This window comes from Dermacentor albipictus, chromosome 1 (assembly GCF_038994185.2).
Source record: "Dermacentor albipictus isolate Rhodes 1998 colony chromosome 1, USDA_Dalb.pri_finalv2, whole genome shotgun sequence".
Classification (NCBI taxonomy): Eukaryota; Metazoa; Arthropoda; class Arachnida; order Ixodida; family Ixodidae; genus Dermacentor; species Dermacentor albipictus.
Window position 1 is genome coordinate 319,402,892 of NC_091821.1, and position 24,249 is coordinate 319,427,140.

Consider the following 24,249-nt stretch of genomic DNA (forward strand, 5'->3'; position numbering starts at 1 on the left):
TAAGACTGAGTTTGCGGATATTCTTCCCTAAAGTTATAATTGAATATTGTTCTAAAATTCATCTTGCACCATGTTGTCGTTAAATAATGGGATTCTGAGCATATCTTAGGGACTAATATTTTGGAACACTAGTATCATAATTTCTGGGGAGTTGGAGAAAGAAGAAGGGAGGGAGGTTAGTAAATGGAAATACCATCTGGATACTGTCTGTTGGGGGAAGGGGTAAATTGAATACAATGTGAATGAAGGAGTGATTAAACAAGAGAGAGAGAATGAGAGAGAGAGAGAGGAGGAGGAGGAGGAGGAGCTAGGAAGGTGCGGAAACCAATGCAATGCAACGAGCCGCACACACAGTCCACTTGTCCACAAGAAGCTGAATAATACGTTTAATTCATTTTGTCCTAATTTGAAATATAAACAGCACGATAGACGGAACACCAGTAAAAGGACACAGACACGGTGCTGGCACCAAAAGCATCGACTTCCTGTACTAAATTCGGTCTGGACAAGTGTCAGAGAATTCTCTCCTCCTACAAGGTACGATTGTCCAGTTTATCAAGCGCAGTCGAGACAGCTGTCCTAGCCCCACCGTAACGAGGGCAATCATTGGGGAGTTTCAGTGATCGTCACGTCTAGCCGCAGTTCTCGCAAGCAAGGCTGTCGGCCATTTCGACGCGGAATGAATAGACATTCGTGAAATGCACGTAGAGCCACAAACAGCAAAGAAGTGTTTCTTCATTTCGTGGTATCTCAGCTGGAATGCGCGTGGAGTTGCAGGCGAGGATGAAATTGGTGAAGATGTGTTAATAAACTCGTGTGAGCTCCATTATGCCGCTGTAAGCTCAAGTGCGTCTCACGGTTCCAGGAATAAGAAAGAAGACCGACCTGCCTACCTTGGCCCTGAAGCAAGCAGCTCTGGATTGTTTGAATACTTTCTACTTTGACCGAGTCCACATATATACGGATGGCTCTTCCACTCAGACCAGCTCCACCGGCGCAGTGGTTATACCATCACGATCAATTAGCGTCCGATACAAGCTTTCTCACATGACGACATCGACCGGATCGGAGCTTGTTGCCCTCCGAGGTGCCGTTGATTACATTAACAACCAACCCGCTAATCGGTGGGCAATATTCTGCGATTCGAAGGCGGCCTTGCAATGTCTTCTTTCATCTCTTCGTCGCGGGTCGTGTGAACAACTAGTGTCGGAGATACGAGAAATGCACCATCGTATGATAGCGAAAGGACACGACGTCGTGTTTCAGTGGCTGCCTGGCCATTGCGGTATCTTCGGCAACGACGTCGCTGACGAAGCTGCTAGGAAAGCACACGAAGGAGCAACCCTTGTTCCTGTACCTTTATCGCGGACCGACGCAGCCCAACACCTAATCAAGGTAGCACACCGCATGACATTAGAGAAGTGGCACACACCTGAATTCACCCAAGAACGATTGCATTCCCTCGACCCCTCTATGCAACTGCGGCTGTTACCAGGACTTCTGCGAAATGAGGAAACAATGCTGTGCCGCTTACGCTTGGGCGTCGCATTCACCAATGCATATACTTTTTTGATAGGAATGACTGATAGCGCCGACTGTAATGCCTGCGGTGCCGAGGAAACCATAGAACATCTACTGTGCTACTGCCCATCTTTTCAAAACGAAATACATGACCTCTGCACAGCTCTCAATCAACTAGATAGAACACCGTTCACCTTGAAGATCTTGGGACCATGGCCTCGCATATCGCAGCTACAAAAGGCCACAAAAGCTCTGCTGCGATATTTGAAGGCTACTGGACTGAGTCAGCGTCTGTGATCCGGACTGAGTGACCGAACGATATCCCCAGTGGACTTTCTCTTCTTCTTTTAATCGTTCCATCCCCTTTTCCTTTTCCCCAGTGTAGGGTAGCCAACCGGGCTCAGTCCTGGCTAACCTCCCTACCTTTCCTTTATCATTTGCTCTCTCTCTCTCATGCGCGCGCGAGGGAATCCTCGTCGCCTCATCTGCACTCGGTATTCTGCTGAGTGGCTTAACACTACGAGGCTCACCTAGGACATAAAAGTACGATTTATCTCATCCCTCCTAAAGTATACTAGATCTTTGTAATCTTTGGCTCATTACAATATATCGGGGTTTGTTTTATCTTCATCTGCGATGGACATGTGCGTATGCTATTTTCATCGCACCACCCACTGCCATATATCCGATGTTCTTGAGTACCCAATCTGTCGTGGCGGCTTTCATCACTTTCAACTTCCGCACAATATCTGTGATAAGACCATGACGGCCTTCACGTACTTTAACCAAATCGCGTATAATCGATTTGATTCTATTCTGCTATTTCATTATAATGAAATAGCAGGAATATTAGTGTTGCGTCGCTCGTAAAATGCTCGCTTCACCTGTTCCTTGTGCTTTCTTTGATTATTTGTCATTTTCTCCGTCACCTCCGGGTGAAGCTTCCCTGTGACACCGATCATGTCATCTGCCGGCAGGCGAGCTGGTTCACTGAACGCTTCTTGGATTTATTTATGTCTTGGATGACCCTTTTTGAGCGCACACTGGTTGATCCATTGCATGGTAAACTTCAGAGTCATGCTCCATCAATACACACACATACACACATACACGCACACGGACACACACACGCATACACATTTTTAGGCTAGAATGGTTCGCATGGACAAATTCCAGTCAAATCTGATGCTGGTAATATTAGCGAAGACGACCTGCCGATGGCAAATAGCATTCGTACGAGCAAAAATTTTGAGAGTTTGGCCGCTGGGCGGACAACTTGAAGAAGGTGCATCTTGTCGAAAAGTCGGAAAATAACTCTCGAAGCTAGGCTGAGTGATATTTATAGAATAATCACGTAGTCTCACTTTTCAATTGGATTTTTGTCGAAAGTTGTCAGGAAGTGTGATTTCCACTCGACTGAGAGGAATTTGAGCATATTGCAGAATGTAAAGGTTAAGAGCTAAAGTGCAAATCAAATGAATAAGCGATTTGTATGTGCTAAGCGAAAAACAAAATGACACTAAGTTCACATGCTGTTATTTTTACCCATGTTTCAGCAGTGTTTAGTTGAATTTTTCCCAGTGCAGCGGGGGTATGACGGAAATGACTCTTCGCAAAACAAAAGAGAGTGCAGGTTTGACATTGTTCAGAGTACATACTGCCGAAGAAGTGGGGCATGCCGAAGGAGTGTTCTTTCTTCTCCTCACACTCAAGCAGGAGATACAGCATCAGCAGTCAGGGCAATCTTTCCGCGAGATGGCGTTTTTTTCATTTTTCCGTTCATTTTTGTTTGCTTAGCAATCGCAGCACCGAGACACAGGAAATAATAGTGGCGCATGTGCCTTCGTCAGAGCAGAAGCACAGGGCGAATAAATATAGAATTCGAATAATTGTTGCGAAAGGCTGCCTTGGAACTCGAAGGTCGTGTTCACTTTCTGACGGCCATGTTAAAGGTTTGAAGTCATTTTTTTTTTAAGACGCTGGCCACTTCAAGAACTAAGCGCGACGTACTGGCGCCTCGAACGGACATTTTTCAACTCACGCGATCGCTTTCGCACTTGCGAAGTTCTGTGCTAAGCTGTTCGAAACACGAAGCCCGCGACAAAAGCGCTGAAAGATCTAAATATGTAAGCAGGACAAGTAATGATAACGCTGCTTTCGCGAAGCCGCTCCGCCGTCTCTGTCGCTACATGCCATACTGCTTTCTGAAAGAGCACTACTGTGGAAGAAGGCGTCTTTCGACATGTTTGCTACACATGCCATAAGTTTGTGCTCTGACAAGCAAGTGTAATCTCAGTAAAACGAGGCAGTGCTGTTTAGACTGGATGCGCTATTTGTCGTTCAGGGCAAGAACCGCTTAATCTATAAAAACGGTTCAGAGTTGACTGGAACACAACGACCATGGCATCGCCTGCCGAAGGGTGCCACGAATATGAAATGCCTTTGGATTTGATTTTTGCTTAGATGAAGCGTGGAAGTGTGCTCTGTACTGCACGCTTTTAGTCAGAGATGGAGCGCAGCAGACGGTTATAAACAGCATCGACCCGGTGACAACACAACCGACGCGACAAGCTCGCACGCATCAGGGAAACAGTGGCAGTCACATGAACGAGCGTGTAAGGGCCGCAAAAGAGAAAAAAGGAAGAGATAACGATGAAGCAAGAATGTTAGGAAGGAAGAGGCGGTCTCACGTACAAAGGATGCAGAGAAGCAGAAGGATCGGAAGCCTGCACAACCCTCTGGAACGTATAGGAGCACAATGCATACAAAGGCGACTGCGGTCGCCACTGCTATAAATAAAAGCTTCTTCGTTTCCGCACTGTGGTCCTTTGCAAATGTCGGCCGCGGCAGATCGCTACTGTTAGGGAATATTTTTTTTTTCTGCTCACTGCCTGGGAACCATAATAAATGCGTTGTCTTTTCTGTATCACGAGGCGCACGCACATCGTCCCTTCGCACGGACTCGTGGGTCTCCTTGCTTTATTACTGTCATTATCGCCTTATAAGCTATTCGGAGCATCGTTAGACAGCAGACTGTTCTTACGTGATAAAATAAACAAGCCGGAATGCTTTTTCACCCTCGCTGCGCTCTTGCTTTATATGTTCGCATTTGCCTTTAGAGCCTCATCTTTCACACCGGCTCACTTGTTGACGCTGTTTGCGTCGCGTGCAGTTGCAGCCGCCCCCCTCCCTCCGCTTCCGCCTCCGCTCAATGCTGCTTCAGCTGAGCAGGCTGGAGTGCGCAGTGAGGCGTACGTTCAAGAGCCTTTGAACCGATGTCACTCGGTGACGCCCATTGCACTTTTCAGAAAGTTAATAGGGCAGACTGTATATCAGGCTGCCATTTTAACACACCGCAATAAAGATTGAAGTTCAAATTTGATTTTCTTGAGAGGAGGAGCCGTGACAAAAAGCTCCGATGAGCTTGACAGGGGACTCGACCCCTTTGGCATGAGAGCAGCGCAGCACACATACAAATAAGAAGCAAAGCCTAAAAGAAATCGTCCAGGCAATAAATAAAATCATAAATAATTACAAACAGAGATACATAGCTATAAACTTATATGTAAATACACACGCATTAGAAGAAAAACAGCTCAGTTCAGCACATTTCTTCACTAAAAGTAAAATAAAATTATGGGATTTTACGTGCCAAAACCACGATCTCATTGTGAGGAACGCCGTGGTGAGTGACTTCGGATTAATTTTGACCCTCTGGGGTTCTTTAATGTGCGCCTAAATCTAAGTACAAACGTGTTTTTGCATTTCGCTCCCATCGAAATGCGGCCGCCGTGGCCGGGATTCGATTCCGCGACCTCATGCTTAGCAGCGCAACACCAAAGCCAATAAGCAACCACGGCGGATGCTCTAACAGATATATACGTGCTCATATTAACATTCACACCCACACATAGATCAATTCTTGTTGGCAATACGGCATAATTTGAGAGTTTGAGTTGCAAGAGACTTCTACATGTTCACAAATACGTTTATTTATGAGACAGCACTGTGTAAAGTAAATTAAATTATGGGGTTTTACGTGCCAAAACCACTTTCTGATCATGAGGCACGCCTTAGTGGAGGACTCCGGAAATGTCGACCACCTGGGTTTCTTTAACGACCACCTAAATCTAAGTGCATGGGTGTTTTCGCATTTCGCCCCCATCGAAATGCGGCCGCCGTGGAGACTGTGTAAAGTAAGGACAGCCTTTCCTAGTTTGTTCTAGGCGTTGATGTAAAACACTTTGTGTCTCGCGGGCCGGATCTCGGTGTTTGCATGAAGACTAGATATTGAGAATATTACTTTTGTTTTAAGTAAGACTGACAACTTAAGAGTAACCTATAATTATATAACGCGAACACAGGCTGTACATCATATTTCCGGAAATGTTCACTAGTATGGGAAAAAAACGGTGCATTCTCAGTGCGACGAACGGTTCTTTCTTGGAGCAAGTGCAGTTTATTTAGGTTGGACGTGCCTGTTGTTCGAAATATAATGCTACAATATTCTATTTTTCAGAAAACTAATGAGTTATATAACAGCAGTTCACCTTTAGAAGGAAGCATACACGTTACACGCGCGAATACGCCTATTGAGGGAGACATTTCAGATTTAATATATACTGTATCCTCATTCCAAGTTAAATTCTTAGCGAAAATTACTCCTAATTTCTTCACAGAGTCAGCACTTCCTGGTAATTCTGTGCCTAGGTTAACGTGTATGTCCTGTCTTTTTTCCTATTCGGAGCGTATAGACGACAGCTTTAGTTTTAGAAGCGTTTGTTTTGAACTGACTATTGTCAGCCCATTTTTTTCAAATTTCGTGTTTCCTTTACCTTGTCCTCTATTTCATAGCTGCCAGTTATAACTATCGTCGTATCACCTGCATATGAAATTACTTGGACACTATGGACTGTGTGTACAGTATCGTTACTCAGTATTAAAAATAATTATCCCCCCATTATGCTGCCCTGTGGGACACCTGTGCATATTTTCAGAGCTGAGGACGATACGTTATCCATATATGCAATTTGTTTTCCGTCAGAAAGATACGATTTGAATAGTACGTGCGGAAGTCTCCGAATTCCGTATTTGTCCAACCTATACAGCAATATTTCATGGTTGAGCGGATCGAAGGCCTTTGTAAGGTTAGCATAAATGCCAGCGGCTTTTTCTTTCTTACCCAATGCTTCTGTGGTAACTTCCTTGAGCTGTTTCGGTTGGTCGGTATCTCCTAAAGCCGTGCTTAAAATCATGGGGTAGGTTGGTCCCTGCGTGGGAGACGCCCACTGCGCATTGACGTGCGTCATGCAGGACTTTTAATAAAGTTTTTCCACTCCAAATTTGGTCATTGAAGTATGAAATTAGCCTTATATGCAGTAATTTTTCGATACATTACGAAAAAAATAGGCAGTATCGAAACCGGGCGATAATTATTAAGTGTGCTTTAAATACTCTGTTTGTATATAGGTATTACTAGTGCTACTTGCATGCCTTCAGAGAAGATGCTTGAATTTAATATCACGTAATATGTATACGTAGTTGTGGAAATATAATGTCGAGTACACATTTCGCCGGTTCTACTTGAATACTGTCGGCGTCTCCTTATTTTCTGTATTTGTTTCTGCTGATACATAAAAAAAAGTTATGCGCAGTCAGTTCGTGCAAGAAATAACGAGCGTTTGCTAGTTTGTTGTTGTAGGGGAAGGACATAAGCACTATTGGTGTGGTTGTCCCGACTACGCTGTTCAATAAAACATGCTTACAGGCTGTGGCTAGTGGACGACGATGCAGTGGCTTCGCAGTGCTCCATATATTATCGGGGATAATTTCCGAGGCTAGATAATTGAGCTTCTTCCAAGTGCCGTCGGAGCGCTTCATATTTGTGTTTTGAAACATGCTCATAAAGTAAGATTCCTTGGCTGCTTTTAGTTTCGCTGTGAGATTGTTTCTATAAGATTTAAACTCCTGAAAAACTAGAAGATCCCCTATGTTTACAAAGTTCGCGTAGAAGTTTTGCTTATGGTTAATCATGTTTAGCAGTTCGCGATTGAACCATGGTTTCTGAGCTTTAGGAGGTTTTCTTGTTTAGACAAGGGAAACATTTTTGTGCTACATTTGCTTAAATATGCCGATGAATTGGTTATATGCAGTGTCAGTTCTATCAGCTTCATAGACGGTGCTCCTTGTCGGCTCCCTAATGTCTTTACGCAAAGACTGAAGTTGCAGCAACGTTATTTTCTGAGCGTAATTCACAGACCTCGAACTCCGGGTTTCGTCTCTAGCTTTGTCAGCGAACATAAAAATGCCTAGATGGTCACTGACCTTGTTATAGACTACATCGGCTGCTATGAGTTCGTTACCAACGTTTGTAATAAATACATGTAATAGTGATGCTGTTTCTTCGGTTGTAGGTGTTGATTTAATTATGGTATAGAAGACATCTTTGACAGTAATAACTGAAGTAACTTCTTTGTGTATTCTAGGAGGAACAAGCATATTTATGTTGATATCGCCTTCTAAGAACAAGTCCAATTTCTGGTCTGTCACATAGAACAACACTTTATAAAAAAAAAGGAAACAAAGTAGTCACCATTGCCAGAAGGTGGTCGGTACAAACACCAAACACACTGTTGTGGCGGCGCGCAGTAAATGCCTGATAATCTGACATAAAAGCACAAAAGTCATCGATAGCTTCATAGATTACGGTTTCTTTCACCAAACTCAAAATACTGCCTCCACCTTTATCCTCACGATTGCGGGAAAAATACCGATAGCCCGATGGGCGGAAAACATTTGACAGCTGCGTGTACCACGTTTCTGTGATCCTGATTGCTGTAAATTGAACACCGAGTGAGACACGTCGAAATTAAAGCAAGTAGTTTCCGCCTTCGCTGCCCGTTAGCGCCTCATTCGCTTGCTTTCTCCGGCCTTGTCTATCACTGCAAAATTTCGTCGAGACAACGCTATGTTATCTTGCACCGGGCGCACCAGGTAACTTCCTGGCACTTGTTCAGTGACTCGAGTGGGGCAGGGAATGTGTGTCGTATAAGTCTGCAGTATTGGGCGATGTCGTAATAGGAGTGCAGGGCTTTGACGGGCTTCTCCGCGTTCGCAGGAGCTACTGCTCGGCTGGCTCGGTCGAATGAGGAACATTGCTGTGGTCAACTTTCCTTGTTCGACGACAGTTCATCACTTCAAGACTCTATCTTCTGTGAGGTCCTCTCTGGTTCGGAGTTCTTCCGCAGTATTTGAAGGTGGTACGCTTTAGTGCTCGGCTGTAGATACGCTGCGCTTGTCTGGTGCGCGTTAGTAATCTGAGCTACGATTTTGTAGCGATGCCTTCCGCCAGAGTCTCGGCCACTCTTATCGTCGACCGTTCACGGCCGGAAGCGGGAAAAGCGCAAAAAGATACAGCATCGGAAAAGGCATCGCTACTAAATCGCGGCCCTGAACTCCTGTGTTCTTTCTTTCTTCCTTGCCTTCACTCTCCCATGCTCCTCATTACTTGTAGGATAACAAACTGGATTAAATCTAGCTAAACTCTCCGCCTTCACTTCATTCTGTATCTCATAGTAGCGGTGGTTTCCGCGCGTCGGATACACGAGGTTAGTGCATTTGCGTGCAAGCGCCTTTTCAACAACATGGGTGTTGCAAATGCAGTGGTCTCGTTTACGACAGCCTAGTTCAGGAACCCACGCTCTTTTCGACGGAGGCATCTGGTGGGAATTTCGTTTGTAGAGGAAGACGAGCTCTGTTGCTAACGTTAAAGCGTCCTTTCCGCGAGGCGCCGAGTGCCTCATCCGACATTCGACGTCGACTGCGTGTTTGCGCTCGAGCCCGTTTTTAGCGCCCACTTGCCGGATGGCACCGAATGTGTGTTTATCATGGACAGGGATCACGTACTCAGAGCCCGTGTAAGGCGAGTGGTGTTTGCTCGCCTGGCAACTCAAACCTTGCGCTGCTTGTCCCCCGAGCGCGAGGGAAGCCAAACGGCAACATTGCCGGGTTTTGCGTCCGTTGCTTGGTGACGATCATTCGCCCAAACGGTGGCTACCGCGTGCCTGCGATCGCAGGAAAACTTGTGTTCGCATGTTCGCACTGGAGAACTTGACATTAATCGACTTAAAGTATTTTCTCTGAGGCAATAGATGCAGCGCGATACTATTGCCGAATAGGCAATTAATAATTGGTGGGACGTTGCGGTATGCTTTTCATATTTTTTTGCCGACACAATTGAGCGAATAATTGCAAAGAGCTAAAGGGGCCTTTGCTGACGTGTGCCAGCTTCGACACAATATACCACGGGTATTGTATGCAGCTTATTGCGCACGATATCAGCGCATGAAGGTTTAAAGTAGTTGTAGCGGCTGCCTGCACTGCAAAAAGTTTCACACCCTTTTTTGAACAGGTGGAACGTCGTACAAAACGCATTAGCATAGATTTCCAGAATGCGTGGGATCTGCGTGATATTTGATATCTGCTGCGCAAATGCGGTTTTTGTTATTACCCATCTTATTTTCTAAAATTGAAGGATGTGCACTAATTAGTAGGGAAATTAGGGAAACGTTCATAACGAGCTAACTCAATGGTGCGACTTTTTTCATGTATTCCTGCCACCTCCAGCAGCTCTAATACAGTAGCGAAACTACGGCATTTGCCCCAGCCATTTTTTGAATAAAGGACACTACAGATTTAATAAGTTTCTGGTTTCTGGTACATACATACCATGTATGTGTAATGTTGTTTGTGCATTTCCATAGTATCTTCAACGAAATAAATAAATAAATAAATAAATAAATAAATAAATAAATAAATAAATAAATAAATAAATAAATAAATAAATAAATAAATAAATATCATGTGACGTATGCCTCTTCAGCAGGCTGCCTCTTGAGATTATTACCACGTTATGAACGACGACAACGTCGCCATCGCCACTACCGACACTGACAACAAACCGTGTTTTCTACGGAGAATGAGAAAATAAAAGGGGAACGTCTGCTTGGCCGTATAAGAAAGAAGTAACACATTTCGTCTTGATTGAATGCACACACGAAAGAGGCTCCTTTGACCAGCCTTTCGAGACGAGACGCGCTTGTTCGGTAAATAGGGGAAGCAGGCTAAGCAGAACGCTGCAACTCATCCAGCTAGCATTAGCTGATTTACCCTCGAAAACTGAAAGCGTCTTTCTTGCGTGCGTTGGCACAAAAGTCATAACGTGACTCGGTACGAGGAAACCACGATGAATGCTATTAAACAAATAAACACAAATTTGTTTAAGGCACACTCATTAACGTACAAAATGTGTGAAGAGGGAAAAGCTTACCTCGTCATCAAAGCGGTCTAATATTTTTTAATCCTTGCAAAGTTCCCGTATCACGTGATGAATCGTTGGTGCTCAGCATTGGAAACAAAAGTTTACACAGAAAACCGCCCTAATAGCCCAGCTCTGATGCTTTCTTCTAAGCATCAAAATAGCAGAAAAAGAAAGCCGGCAGATCTCACGCGCTATGGGAATAGATGTTATGCGAAGCTGTGTGCATGAGTTACCGAAACGACCATAAGGCTGTTTCATGACCAACATGATACGCATGTCATGACATTGACACCCGCCGCGGTTGCTCAGCGGCTATGGTGTTGGGCTGCTGAGCACGAGGTTGGAGATCGAATCGCGGCCACCGCGGCCGCTATACGATGGGGGCGAAATGCGAAAACACCCGTGTGCTTAGGTTCAGGTGCACGTTAAAGAACCCCAAGTGGTCGAAATTTTCGGAGTCCTCCACTATGGCGCGCCTCATGATCAGAAAGTGATTTTGGTGCGTAAAGCCCCATAATTTAATTTTTTACCATTCATGTCGTGATCGGTCATTTATGTTCGTCACACACTCTTGTCACACTGTGTCAATTTTTATTAGTCATATCATAAAAAGCCAACAAACATTTACCCCAAGGACAACATAGAGGAAATTACTTGTGCTTAATAAATGAAATAAAGAAAGGATAAATTAATGGAAATGAAAATGGAGGAAAAAGCAACTTGCCGCAGGTGGGGAACGATCCCACAACCTTCGCATTTCGCGTGCGATGCTCTACCAATTGAGCTGCCGCGGCGCCGTTTCCCCATCCACTTTCTTGGGTATTTGCGTTTCCTAGTAGAACCCTGGGAGTGTTAGCCAGCGCCACCACTCACAGACCTTGGCGGCGGACGTGGAACATCCTTTCTGCCGCAGGCTTCACGAGAACGTGATCTTTTCGGGTGAAGGCAACCGGTCAATAAACCCACACAGGCTACCCGAAGGCATCAATGTTGCCGGATTCGAGACCCTCGTTATGTAATTAACGAGAAAAAAGGGGGTTAACCGAGGGTCCCGATTTTTATTAGCCGTAATAATTTTGGTACATACCAAGTTAACAAAACGACCATGATAGCACCAAGACGTAGGTGGTTAGATAGATAGATAGATAGATAGATAGATAGATAGATAGATAGATAGATAGATAGATAGATAGATAGATAGATAGATAGATAGATAGATAGATAGATAGATAGATAGATAGATAGATAGATAGATAGATAGATAGATAGATAGATAGATAGATAGATAGATAGATAGATAGATAGATAGATAGATAGATAGATAGCGTCCAAGTGGCAGAAAGACAAGAAAAGTTGCGTAAGGGGGGAGGGGTGCGAAAGGTGGGGGTCGCAATTCGTTCGATCGCGAGCTCTTCATGATGGCACACGTGGAAGACTACAACTTTGTCTGGCGGTACTGCTTCTGGAAAGAGACAGTAATCTCGGGGGTGAATGCAGGTAGTGCACGTTAGACGAGGCAGTGTAGTGCCGTACACTGCCTAAATAAAGGCACTGACTCACGCAAACTAAAACTATTTATGCTAAGTCAGTGTTCCCAACTACTTTGCTAAGGGTGGTTCATTCACGAGTGCTACTGACGTGCGGCGGAGTGTGTGCATGAGTTGAGTGTTGTAGAACCGTTACTTTATATTCATATTTCTCGATTTTCACTGGGAAAATTTTCCCATCAAAAATGCGCCAGAACGCCACGAGCCGCTTAATATAGCAGGTCAACTGTACAAACTCAGTATGTCATCATATTCACTCTAGTGATTGAGAGGTGTAAAATTGGAGATTTGAAGAAAATCGAAGGCGACAATAAAATGAATGGTGTATTGCGCCACTATAATTTGGAGTTCGACGCTATTTCTGAAGCGCATGAAAATAATTTTTGTTATACTTCACCGCCTATTAGAATCTTCATAAACGTAGCGCACGATAAAGGATAAAAAAAAAGAGAGAGAGAGTGTGAGAGAGAGCGAGAGAGAGAGACAGAGAGAGAGATAGATAGATAGATAGATAGATAGAGAGAGAGAGAGAGAGAGAGAGAGAGAGAGAGAGAGAGAGAGAGAGAGAGAGAGAGAGAGAGAGAGAGAGCGAAACACGAGGTCACACGTCGGTCCCCGTGCCTCACTTTTTGTCCTTGTTTCCCGTGTGGTATACTTATAGGAGGTCATGTTAGGTCACCGCTAAACTCGCTTACTACAAGTTGCCGCAATAGAAGACGGTGCGTAATCTCTATCTGATTAAAATACGCAACATTAGGGACACTAGAGCTGGAGTCAGCTGGTCAGAGGCCGAATTAACTGAGCTTTTAGCGCATAAGGTCGGTTCATGGCTGAGGGATTATGGATAGGGGTCATCCACGGCGCAAGATAAAACAATAGCCAGCGTAATTATACAGTACTTAGACAAGCAGATTCTTCAATTGAACTTGTGATCGCTGCATCTCCATCTCCATCTTTCTTTGACTCACTATCACGCTTGACTATCATATAAAGCATTTTAGCAAACTTTGACGGATGAAAAGGGGGGTGAAACATGTTGCAGTTGGTTTATAGCGCTGTGGTCTTGCGTACGTATACCTTTGCGTATGAAAAACCTAGTCAAGAAATTTCTTAATCAACCGCGAGGGCTTCATACGCTCGTATACTTATGCGATAAGTTTGTCGAACTCGTCTACACTATAGCGGAACTGCAAACGTTCCTGTAAACTGTAGAAAGTGAATATGTTGAATACGCCATCGGCGCACTTGAGCAAGATTGCTTGCGCGGGTGGAGGAAGATTGAGTGATACCTACAGAATGTTTTCGATCTGAGAAACTGCAGTACGCGCAAGAAAAATCAGGAGGACAGGAGGGTTCTGAGAAATTTCGGATTATTTCTACATATTTTCATTCTAGCCCCGAAGAAAAAAAGTCAAGAAACACTAGGAAGGCAATCAAAAGGAGACGGAGTAGCGACGAATGGAGTGAGACGACGTGCATTCGAGTCTCTGAATTCCGCAAGTGACTCGCACGTACGATTAATCTGTACACAGCGTTGGTGCGGTAAGTAACCAGGTGGGTAGTACGATAGAACACCGAGAGGTGAAACGAAGCAGCGAGAAATATCGCTAGACGGGGGCTGAAAATGCGAGACAATTTTTTTAGTAGTTATTTTTTGTTTAGAAACTGCTACGTTGTCAAACAAACAAAACGAAAACATCGGAGCAAAACATTCGGGAGGAATATGAAGCAGAGTCGTAAAAGAGAGCTAGGGGGAAAATGGAAGGTAAAAGACGGGGAGCGAGCTTTTCATATTTGCGGTGGGGTGCGTCATGTAGGTAAAGGACTCCGCAAGGGCACCAAAGTACAGTCACGGCAGCGGATCATGCCATATCGTTACGCTAGCTTCAACGCACAAAAATAATAGCAATAATTAAAAAGAAAGATGAAACGCAGCTGTAGAGGCGTCGCCTTCTTTAGTTACTCCGCACCGAGTTTCATAGATCACGCCTGCATTTCTTTCCATCAAGTAAGAAGATAAAGAAAAAAAATACTTGGAAACTGAGCGAGCAGTGTGTTCGCAGGAGAAATTACAAACGCTGAGACGAGAAACTTCTGGACTGCGTTACACGGCACCGTACGCTCGTAACTACCCGGAATGTGGAAGCCGTGTTTGCCAGCTGCGTTTATTTATTTCTTTTTATTACTTAAAAACAGTAATACAGACACAACCATGTATGCGTTCACGCATTAACATTGAAGCTCTTTTAGATGCGGATTTTAGCATAACAAAAATAAATGTTGATCAAAGTCCATTAGCCAGTACATTTGGGACGTTTTTCTCCGAAGGAATGTTCATTATAGTAAAAGACGCCGTGCCGAATTTAGTCTTAAGGTGGCGTAGAGGAAAAAACCGCGCTCCTCGCGCTTTATGTAGTTGTCTTGTAAAAGAGAAAAGGAATGAAAGAGAAAGTAAAGTTGCTTTGTGTAGGAGCTGAGGCATTTCCCAAAAATACGGTTTATTCCATAAATGCGGATAAATATTGTAGGTATGGCAGAAGTAAAATTTGGGCAGCGCGTGCTTTTGCGATAATGCGCCTTATTTATAGGTTGATCTTGATGTATCCTGAACGACGCAGCAGGCCTAAATGTTACGAGACATTTGCTGCTAGACGGTTCTTTTTTATACATATTTCTGCAGTCCTGTTCTTGTGAGGGAGTGCATAACCGGCTCTGGTCACCGGGATCAGGCCGCACTCCAGGCATGTTTAGCAATTTCATCAACATGCATATTTTATTCACCGGGATTCGAACCACGGTCCTCTTGCATGCGAGGTGGATGCTCTACCTCTACGCCACCGCGTAGTAAAGCATATGAGTTCGCATATGAAAAGCATATGAAAGGAAAATATATGAGTTGGCAAGTGCAACGCCTAGCCACAGACGGTACAGCATTGTCTGTTCACGTCGTGGCAACCCAGGCGGCAGGTGCATCCGTATGTCCGGAGATAACGAACACAAGCGACGCATGGTGAAAACGTTGAAGTCCCAAAAGGGCAAAGTACATTCACGGGACATCAATCTCCGCGCAACCGCAGCGTCTGTTCGCGAAAGCGGAATGAAGACACGTTGATCACTTTCATGTGGAGATCGATCGGCTTCGTCGGCGGGGTCATTCCCTCTGATGCTGCAATGTCCCGGAAGCCATTGAAAGATGATGTTGTGTCCGTGTCCCTTGTCATGGCTGGGATGATATATGTGTTGAATTTCTGAGGCCACTTGTTCGTTGGGTCTGTGGCGCTTTGGGCTTCGCGCAATGTGCACAACGTGCACAGATTCCGGCAACATGTCTACACGGATGGTTCGGTAAAACACAACAGCTATGGTGCTGCGGTGATCATCCCGGCAAAATCTGAAGAAAGCAAATTAAGAACTTCGTGTGTGACCACATCGACGGGTATAGAACTAGCGGTACTCCGTGCTGCACTTGATTTCATTAATCAGGAGCCACTAAAACAATAGACGGTCTTTAGTGACTCCGAGGCAGCCCTCCAATTGAGAGTGAAATGCGCTAAATATTATATACGGAGTGCCTGTAGATTGAAATATTTTCGAGCCTTAAATAACGTGAAGCATCCAAAGCTTAGTTTTTTGCAGAGGTAATCAATATGTGTTGCCCAATGGAAGGATGAGTCAAGAGTCACGCCATGGTAAGTGTGTGTCTATAGCTTCTTAATAGTATTTTCCCAATATATCGCCCAGATGTTTCAGGTACCAATTTTCGGTCAGAGGCGAATACAACGCACTTAGTTTTATTTGTACTTAGTACTCATTTGTTTTGCTTAAACTATTCAGAATTGACATGTAGTTATTTGGAGAAAGTAGGCTACGTTAGAGCCGGCTATCACAAAATCCTAAATTCGTTACTTAATCAACGCTAAAGAAGGAAAAGTATGGAGAAAGTATGAACACGCACTATACACGAATGAACACAAGCACACAAAGATTGTCTCTACGGGCTTTAACACCGAAAGCACAGTCCAGTACCTACAGGACGGTCACCCATCACACAGGTGTGAAACCGTTCACAGAAGTCGTTTTATCTATACATATGTAAGGACAACATGGCCGCGACATCATCCCATTAAAAAATTAGCACTATGTATAGAAGACAAAACACGCAATGTCGCTTATAGGCAGCCCATAAGGTTAACGTCCACTAAAAAAAAAAAAATCGCGAAGGGCACTCGCGGCACGCATCTGCTTATCAGGGCATGACCACGGTTCCATCACTTTGCTCACTGTGGAACGACGCCTCTAGAGCATGTTCAAACGGCCACGCAGGCGAAACCGCTTTTGGTCATATTGAGGGCATTCTATGATAATATGCTCCACGATTAACATATAGCGTCACCTGCGTCTAGCTTTATGTTACGCCAGGTTACTTTTATGTTACACCAGGTTATCATTTTTTATTAAAAAGAAGTGTGACCAGAACGCTTCAGAACGGGCACTGGGTGTGAGGAGTTTAAGCGCGAGCTTCAGCTGAGGCCAAGGCCTGTGCAATTTCTATTATTTATGCCCTAAAATTGTTTATTAAAGTTGGCAAAAGGGGCCCAAGTTCAAGAAAATTGAAGCGTTAAGTGTACAAAAAACTATAACTGCATGCGAAAAAGAAAAATTGCTAATCTGGAAACTAAACATGATAGCGCGTTTAAAGATATCAAAATGGGCGTATGATATTGCAGCTTTCGTGAAGGTGTTAAATATAGGTTATACGAGTGTTGCATGTATTAGATGAATAGTGGCCTTACTGAGACGCACGTCTTATGCGTCACTCTAGTTGGGTGTCAATGCTCCGACATATGTGGTTTATAAACATTTTTAAACCTAGCTTTGTGAGTGTATGAAGGGTGTTCGGTTGTCTTACGGCTAACACCCTCGCGTTTAGGGGTAAGATCAAATTGTTGGTGGGAACCAATGATGGTATCGTCTTTGTTGACTTTTTCTTGCAAGTAAAAATGATGACAGCTGTGACTGGTGACATAAATATTGCATTAAATAAAGTTGCAAATATGTCGCTTAAAAATTCTCCTGCCGGGCATTTCTGTGCGTCCAAGGCTGTCAGAATGATTACATAGTTTTTACCTACGTCTTTCCTCACCGCACGTCTAGTTTGAGCTCCGTTGTCGTTTTATACAAAGTTTAGAGGCCCTAATGGTAGGGGTGATACCCATGAGAGTGGCAAACACCCTTAAAGGTGTGAATATTTTTAGAGTGTAAGGAAAGGCTTTAATTGTTTCTTTTTTTCTTCGCGGAGTTACAAAAGTATAAGCTTCATGCTTTCTTTTCCGCAATTTTCTAATTGTGCTTATCTTTTTAATGTATATGAAGGCCCCCCCAAAGAAAGAAAGAAAAAGAAAAAGCTCCTACTTGCAGTGGTAGCTAGACTTTGAAGCCCTTTCTTTTTAAAGTCGCAAATTTCATTTTAGCCAGGTCCATGGTTGCCTGATGACAATTTCTGCGTTTCAGCTTTCTCTCGGTTGGCAACGGACTACAGCTTTCTCATTGGCTTTTTCATTTCGACGCAGTGAATCTGATCTATTTCGGGAGGGAAGCGCTCACGCAGCATGTTCTTTCCAATTTACTTTTATTTTGGCGTTCCTTTCATTTAACACAGGAACTTTGACACAGGCACATCCTGCTACCGCGGATGAAAAGGGAAATTGCGAGGGAGTTCTTATAACGCACAGTTACTCTATGTCCTTCGTGATGCAGTCCGCATGACCTAGCATTTATTGTATTATCGTGGAGTTTAAAGCATGTCACGTACCAGTACGCTTGAAGAAACTGAAACCGGGACCATTTATCACGCCGCCGAGGCGCGGGTCCCGGCGAGCACCACGCTCGTGGGGTCGCGTTCCACGGCGCCGATCTGCATAGTAAAGCGATCTCTCTATCGGCGTCTCTGGGTCCCCAGGGGTCGCCCTCGGCGGATCCGTGCGAGCGGGAGCGGAGTTTCACCCACTGGCCTCGCTTTCAGCTTACCGTTCGCATTATAGCCTTTGAGTTGTAGTCCTGATACACCCTTCGCGAAATATATTTATTTCGAGACCCGCCTGCTTTTCTGTGTTGTTTAGAAGCGCCGGCATGTTTTTACACGAACCTCGCGTCTATAGAAAATAAAAAATAAAAAATAAGGAACTATGCAAGCGAAGAAAGACAAGATGAAAATGACTGAAGTTCAGTGGTCATGTCATGTGACACCACAGTTAAAACAGATCGGTCAGAGGCGAATACAAAGCACTTAGTTTTTTTTGTACTTAGCATTATTTCATTTCGCTTAAACCATTCAGATGTTACATGTAGTTCTTATGAGAATGTAGGCTACGTTAGAGCTGGCTATCACAAAATCCTAAATTCTTTACTTAATCAACGGCAAAGAAGGAAACACAAGGAGGAAGTATGAACAAGCACTATACACACATGAACACAAGCACACAAAAAGTGTCTCTATGGGATTTAGCACCGAAAGCACCAATCAGATCATGATCTCGTTGGTGCCACATCATGATCACCAACCAGAACATGATCAACCAAAAATAAATTACTGCAAGCGATTAAGAACACATTGCTAAATCCACAGAAACAATAAGAACAAGGTAGGTTCATCGAACTTAGTTTACTATCGCCATGTGTCTCAACGCTTAAAGCAAAGGCGAAGTCACTGTGCAGAAAAAATAATAATGAAAACGAGGGACATGCGCACAGAACAAGGTATCCACACGCTTGGCTTCAGCAGGCGACTGTGACAAAAATGCAAAAAAGAACAGCAACAAACAACAACAACAACTTTAAAAGAAGGTGAAACATTTAGGACCTAAACAAACCTTCAAGAAACTCGATCTCAGTGTCATAAAAAAAAGAAATGCATGGCTTGCTTAAGCAGTTGTTCGCCGATGTTTTAACAAAAAAGCTACGATTTCTCAAGTGGTCCTGTCTCCTGCTTTCCTCAGATACCTAGGGTCGTAAAATTTTGGCTTTCCGCTCTACAGCTTGCAATGTTCAGCCAGAAAGTCGCCTGTCTTATTACGTACATTAAGATTATGCTTCCTGCCCGCTCATTCAAACGTCTCCCCGTTTGGCCTATATACCAGCGACTGAACCCAAAGGAATTTCGTGAACGACATTTGTCATACAGTTTGCGAATTTATTTCTGTACTGAGTAGTGCATTGCGGTAACTTCTTTTTGTTTGTCATTTCAAAAATTTCTTACTACTTACGTGGTGCAGAAAACATGATCGGAACCTCATTATTTGAAGCAATTTTCTTGATGCTTTGTGACAGTTTGTGTATATACAAAATCACCTGCACCGGCCCTTTTTTTTGCTTACCAGGCTTACTTTTTGTATCAGAGTTCTTAATCTTTCGAAGCAACGCTTCTGAAACCGCATTAACGAAAACCGATCACTTTCAATCATTACGTGAAAGCAAGTCTTCGTTAGGGCTGAATGAAGGCAATTTATTACAATTTCTCTTTTGGCAAATTTGGAATGGGCACTGTTAAAAGGCAGTAGCCTCTTCGACCTCATGCAATATATTGCCAGCATATATGGTCGTCCTTAAATAGAAGCATTATGTCCAGGAACTGCAGTTGGCAATTCAAGTTTCCCAAAGGAAGCTAAGCCCGGCACTGCTGGAAAAGAACACGTTAATAATGCCATGAACAACAGCGTCAAGATCACTGTTTGGAACACTACTTAAAATTACGAGAAAATCATCTACGTACCTGCATATTTTAACAACGGGGCGATCCTGCATATGTGAGTGTTTGCGTGTCCCGACATAGGCGAAAAACACGTGACAAGGAGGCGGAGCTACAGCCGAGCCTATAGAGATTCATCACTTTTGGAGGAAAAAGCTTCGCTCAAAATTTTCAACTGTCGAGTTCAAATAAAATTCTAAGAAACTTAGGAATGCATCATTTGGAATTCCTGTAGCATTCTGATATTCCATTGTTCTGTAGGCCACATTTTTTTTTCTTTTAATTCACTTAAAAGCCCTTCATGCGGAACAGAGTAAAACAGTTCTTCTATATCAACAGAAAACCCATTGTTGGACCCAGGCGACAGTTCATCCAAAAATTGTACAATGTCCGAAGAATTCCTTAACGAAAAGGGGTCTTCGCTAACTATAGAAGCTACAGGCGCTCTTGAAGGTATCGAGCGAAGAGACGTTGCCATGAGCCATTTTCCAAAACTATGGCACGAAATGGTGCTCCTGGTTTATGGGTATTCAGGTTGAAAAATACGCCAGAAAACCATTTTTGCTCCTTCCTTGCTTGATTAGCGAGGTTCCCTAAGTGAGGAAACCGTCTTTCTCCAAAAGCGAGAAATGTATAGGCTCGGCTGTAGCTGCGGTTCTTTGTGACGTGTTGTTGGCCTATGTCGGGACGCACATCTACTCACATGTGCAGGATCCTGGCGTTGTTAAAATATTTCATTTATTTGACGAAATATTTATTTTTGACGAAATCGAATACAAGAAGGGTATAAGTACACATTCGGAGGTCCCGAAGTAACAACTGTCGGGGGGACCTCCTAACAAGACATCAAAATGGGATAGCTGGATCGTGGCAAACGGTGAGTCATGTCATATATTATACAATTTCATTTCATTTCATTTTCATTTTATTTGGGCCCATTTAGAAGCAAATGGAGGGGGCCAAGGTAAAAGCTGCTTATTGGCAGCTTGAATGGTCCCTGGCCCTCTTTGTTTTTGGAGAAGGGAATACCACAAATGGAGGAAGCAAATGGAGGGGGCCAAGGTAAAAGCTGCTTATTGGCAGCTTGAATGGTCCCTGGCCCTCTTTGTTTTTGGAGAATGGAATACCACAAATGTTGTCTTTGATGGGTTAAAGGTTAGCTTGTTAGCTTGAATGAACATTCGCTAGGTCAGCGTTAAGGTTATCCTGCAGTGCGAATAAATTTTTATCGTATGCGAAAATAGTGGTGTCATCAGCATAAAGAAGACAGTGCGCATGTGTTAATATTTCTGGCAAGTCATTAATGAATATGAGAAATAAAAGTGGCCCAAGTATTGATCCCTGAGGGACGCCTGTATTTACAGTTTTTGATGAGGAGCAGACGCCATTAACTTCGACTATATATTGTCGGTCTATTAGGTAGTTGCGAATTAATTGTAAAGGCGGCCTAGAAATGCCATACGATTGAAGTTTACTTAAAAGAATACGTGGGTAATTGTATCAAACGCCTTAGTGAAATCAATAAGGAGATCACCGACTAAGAGGCCTTAATCGATTGCTAATTTAATCCTCTCAGTAAAAGTAATAAGCGCTAGTTCAGTTGAAAAATTGTCATGAAAACCAAATTAATCAGGAGTTAAAGGGACCCTGAAACGATTTTGGCGATTTTCTACAAACGTACTGAGTCGTTAGAGTAGGTTCTTCTGATCATTAATTGATGCATCTAAGTGCTCTGCGTAAAGCGTGTAATTTATTATAAGGTTTTAAAAATACCCATCGCTGCCGATCGCAGCGCACTGCTCGGCGGAATTTTAAGCCGCCCCTACCCATATGATGCAAATAACCCATATTACGTCACATGGGCGAGCTATCTGATTGGCTGACCAGGGCGCGTGGTCGATAATTTTTCCAACTTTATGGTGAACAAATGATGCTCGTAATAGTTGGAATGTTAGTTACTTTGTTTTTGTAAAAAGAAGATAACACAAAGAGAATACACAAGAATAGTTTTTTAGTACACTTCAGCACTTCCGGCACACAGCAAGTGTCGTCTGCTTGTGTTACAACGTACTCCATTTTGACGAGAGCTCCGCGGTCAGAGTCGGTCTCAGTCTTTTCGCGAGCACTATGATTCGACTTTGTTGCCTTGTGGACTGCAAACCTAGCGACCTGCAAACCGCGAGTCCAGTATTAGGGCAAACGCAAGCGCAAGGGTACAGGGTCTGGCCGCTTGACTGTGCCGGGATGAGCGACGAGATGAGCAGAAGGGCAAATGTGAACGGTCTGCACGGTGTAGCCACCTGGTGGCACAGAGCTCAACCATACGCAGTAGCAGCAACGAAGTGTATTTATTCTTTGCTGCTGGTGTGTATTTTTCGCAGGAGTGTAATCATCAACACGTTGATTTATAAATGTTTAAAATGCTTTACACTTGGTTAGAGCAATATTAGCGCTTTGTTTGACTGGTTAAGCGCTGCGCCAGCAAGTGTCTGGACCGTGCAGACCGATCAGGCTGCTCACGTACGTCTACGCTAAAGTTCCTTCATCAGCTTGGGTTTATGCCTCCAGTCATTTGCCGAAATGACCAGCTTGCCTGTTTTTAGCGGAGTACCGGACACTTTCGGCGCTACGACAGAATGCTCGCAACGCACGCTGCTTCGATAGCTCTCGGTCGACGGCCAAGCGGCTAGCGGAGAGGTCTCGCGTGGGAGGGGGCGTGCTCCTAAACAACCGGAAGTGAGCGATGTGACGTCGCATCGTGACGCTGAACCAGTGAAGGCGGAGCTTAGCGCCGCTCGCTCGGCGAGCGAGTTGAGGAGGAAAAGCATAGCTAGGGAGGAGGGTAACTTCTAATCGCTTGCAGCTCCATTAATACGTAACGCTTCACTTAAATTGTGGTGCGAATGTTCTACTTAAGCTGTACCCTACGCGCCTACAAAATTTGTCCGAACCGTTTCAGGGGCCTTTTAAAAGATTAAATTTGGATAAGTGTTTAGTAAAGCGATTATGTATTAGTTTTTCGATCACCTTACTAAAGAAAGACAAAATGTAGATAAGATGATAATTACTCATGCACTTATGGTCACCTTTTTTATGGTCACTTTTTTTATATACGTATTTAGATGATTTTCTCGTAATTTCAAGGAGTGTTCCAAACAATAATCTGGAGGATGTTTCGGTGCAAATAAAACCAATTGTTAGTCAGCTCTTGTGATGTGGTTTGTGTTTCTTTGTCTTCGTCCCAGTCATGCGGCGCCTTTTGAATAGCTGATCTCTTTCATAGGTTTTTGGTCAGGTGAACTACATTATAAATTTATTGCTTACTCCAACTCCGAATTATATGCAAAGAAGTAGATCTAGGTGTTTAGGGACCACTGTGAAGAAACCACGCCGACGCACTGCTTAATTTTGCCCTCTCTTTCTCGTTCTTTAAACATACACGACGATCGCTGCACGTAAGAGAGACATCGTCCGGTCCCTCGTCAGCCTGCTGCAGCTGAAGCAAGAGTATTCACGGCGTTTTGTCTGGCCAGTACAACGGGCAATAAATTCTCTCCCAGCTGGGTGGAATAGGACGAGCATTTCACACTCTTTTTTCATACAGATCAACAACGCAGTTAACTCCATTCGACGTTTCGCCAGAGTAAAACAATGTGTCGAAGATGAAGACTAACTCGGCCCCTTACACTCCTGAGAACCTCCCCCCCCCCCCCCCCCCCCCGCTTTAAGAGTGGTCGTTCATTTCGATATTTCAGCGTCGGTTCTTTCAATATTCTCGCCGGTGTTTGTTTGTCGTTGCCTATCGCTGAGTTACTTAAGGAGCGGTTCGTCACGAATCTCGGAGATGCGATGGCTGACTGCTTTCCAGTTCATCATCGGCAGTGACCTCTACTTGCGTCGGATGACGTTGTTTGAGGCTCATACAGAGTCAAAGAAACTAGCGGAATAGTGACGGAACTATAAGGACAGTAACCTTGGCAGCCGTAAAGAAATAACCGTCAAGCTTCCTCATTTCCTGTGTCGATATTTCCGAGTATCCCGTTTCGTTTTTCCTCTCTCAGAGAGGATTTGCGGATTACTCCGCGTTTCTGTTTTCTGCGTAGAATCCTTCCATTACC

At 44.0% G+C, this 24,249-nt stretch overlaps 1 long non-coding RNA gene across 9 annotated transcripts in view; it reads left to right on the forward strand.

Annotated features, from left to right (window-relative positions):
- Positions 1-24,249, forward strand: part of LOC135903540 (uncharacterized) — a 616,847-nt gene that overhangs the window by 46,290 nt on the left and 546,308 nt on the right. The window contains exon 1 of one of the 9 annotated variants that reach the window (XR_011512713.1): positions 13,793-13,929. The exons of the other annotated variants lie outside the window; for them this stretch is intronic. This is a non-coding gene — a long non-coding RNA (uncharacterized lncRNA). Of the gene's footprint in view, positions 1-13,792; positions 13,930-24,249 lie in introns of those variants that run through there. 9 annotated transcript variants of the gene reach the window in all.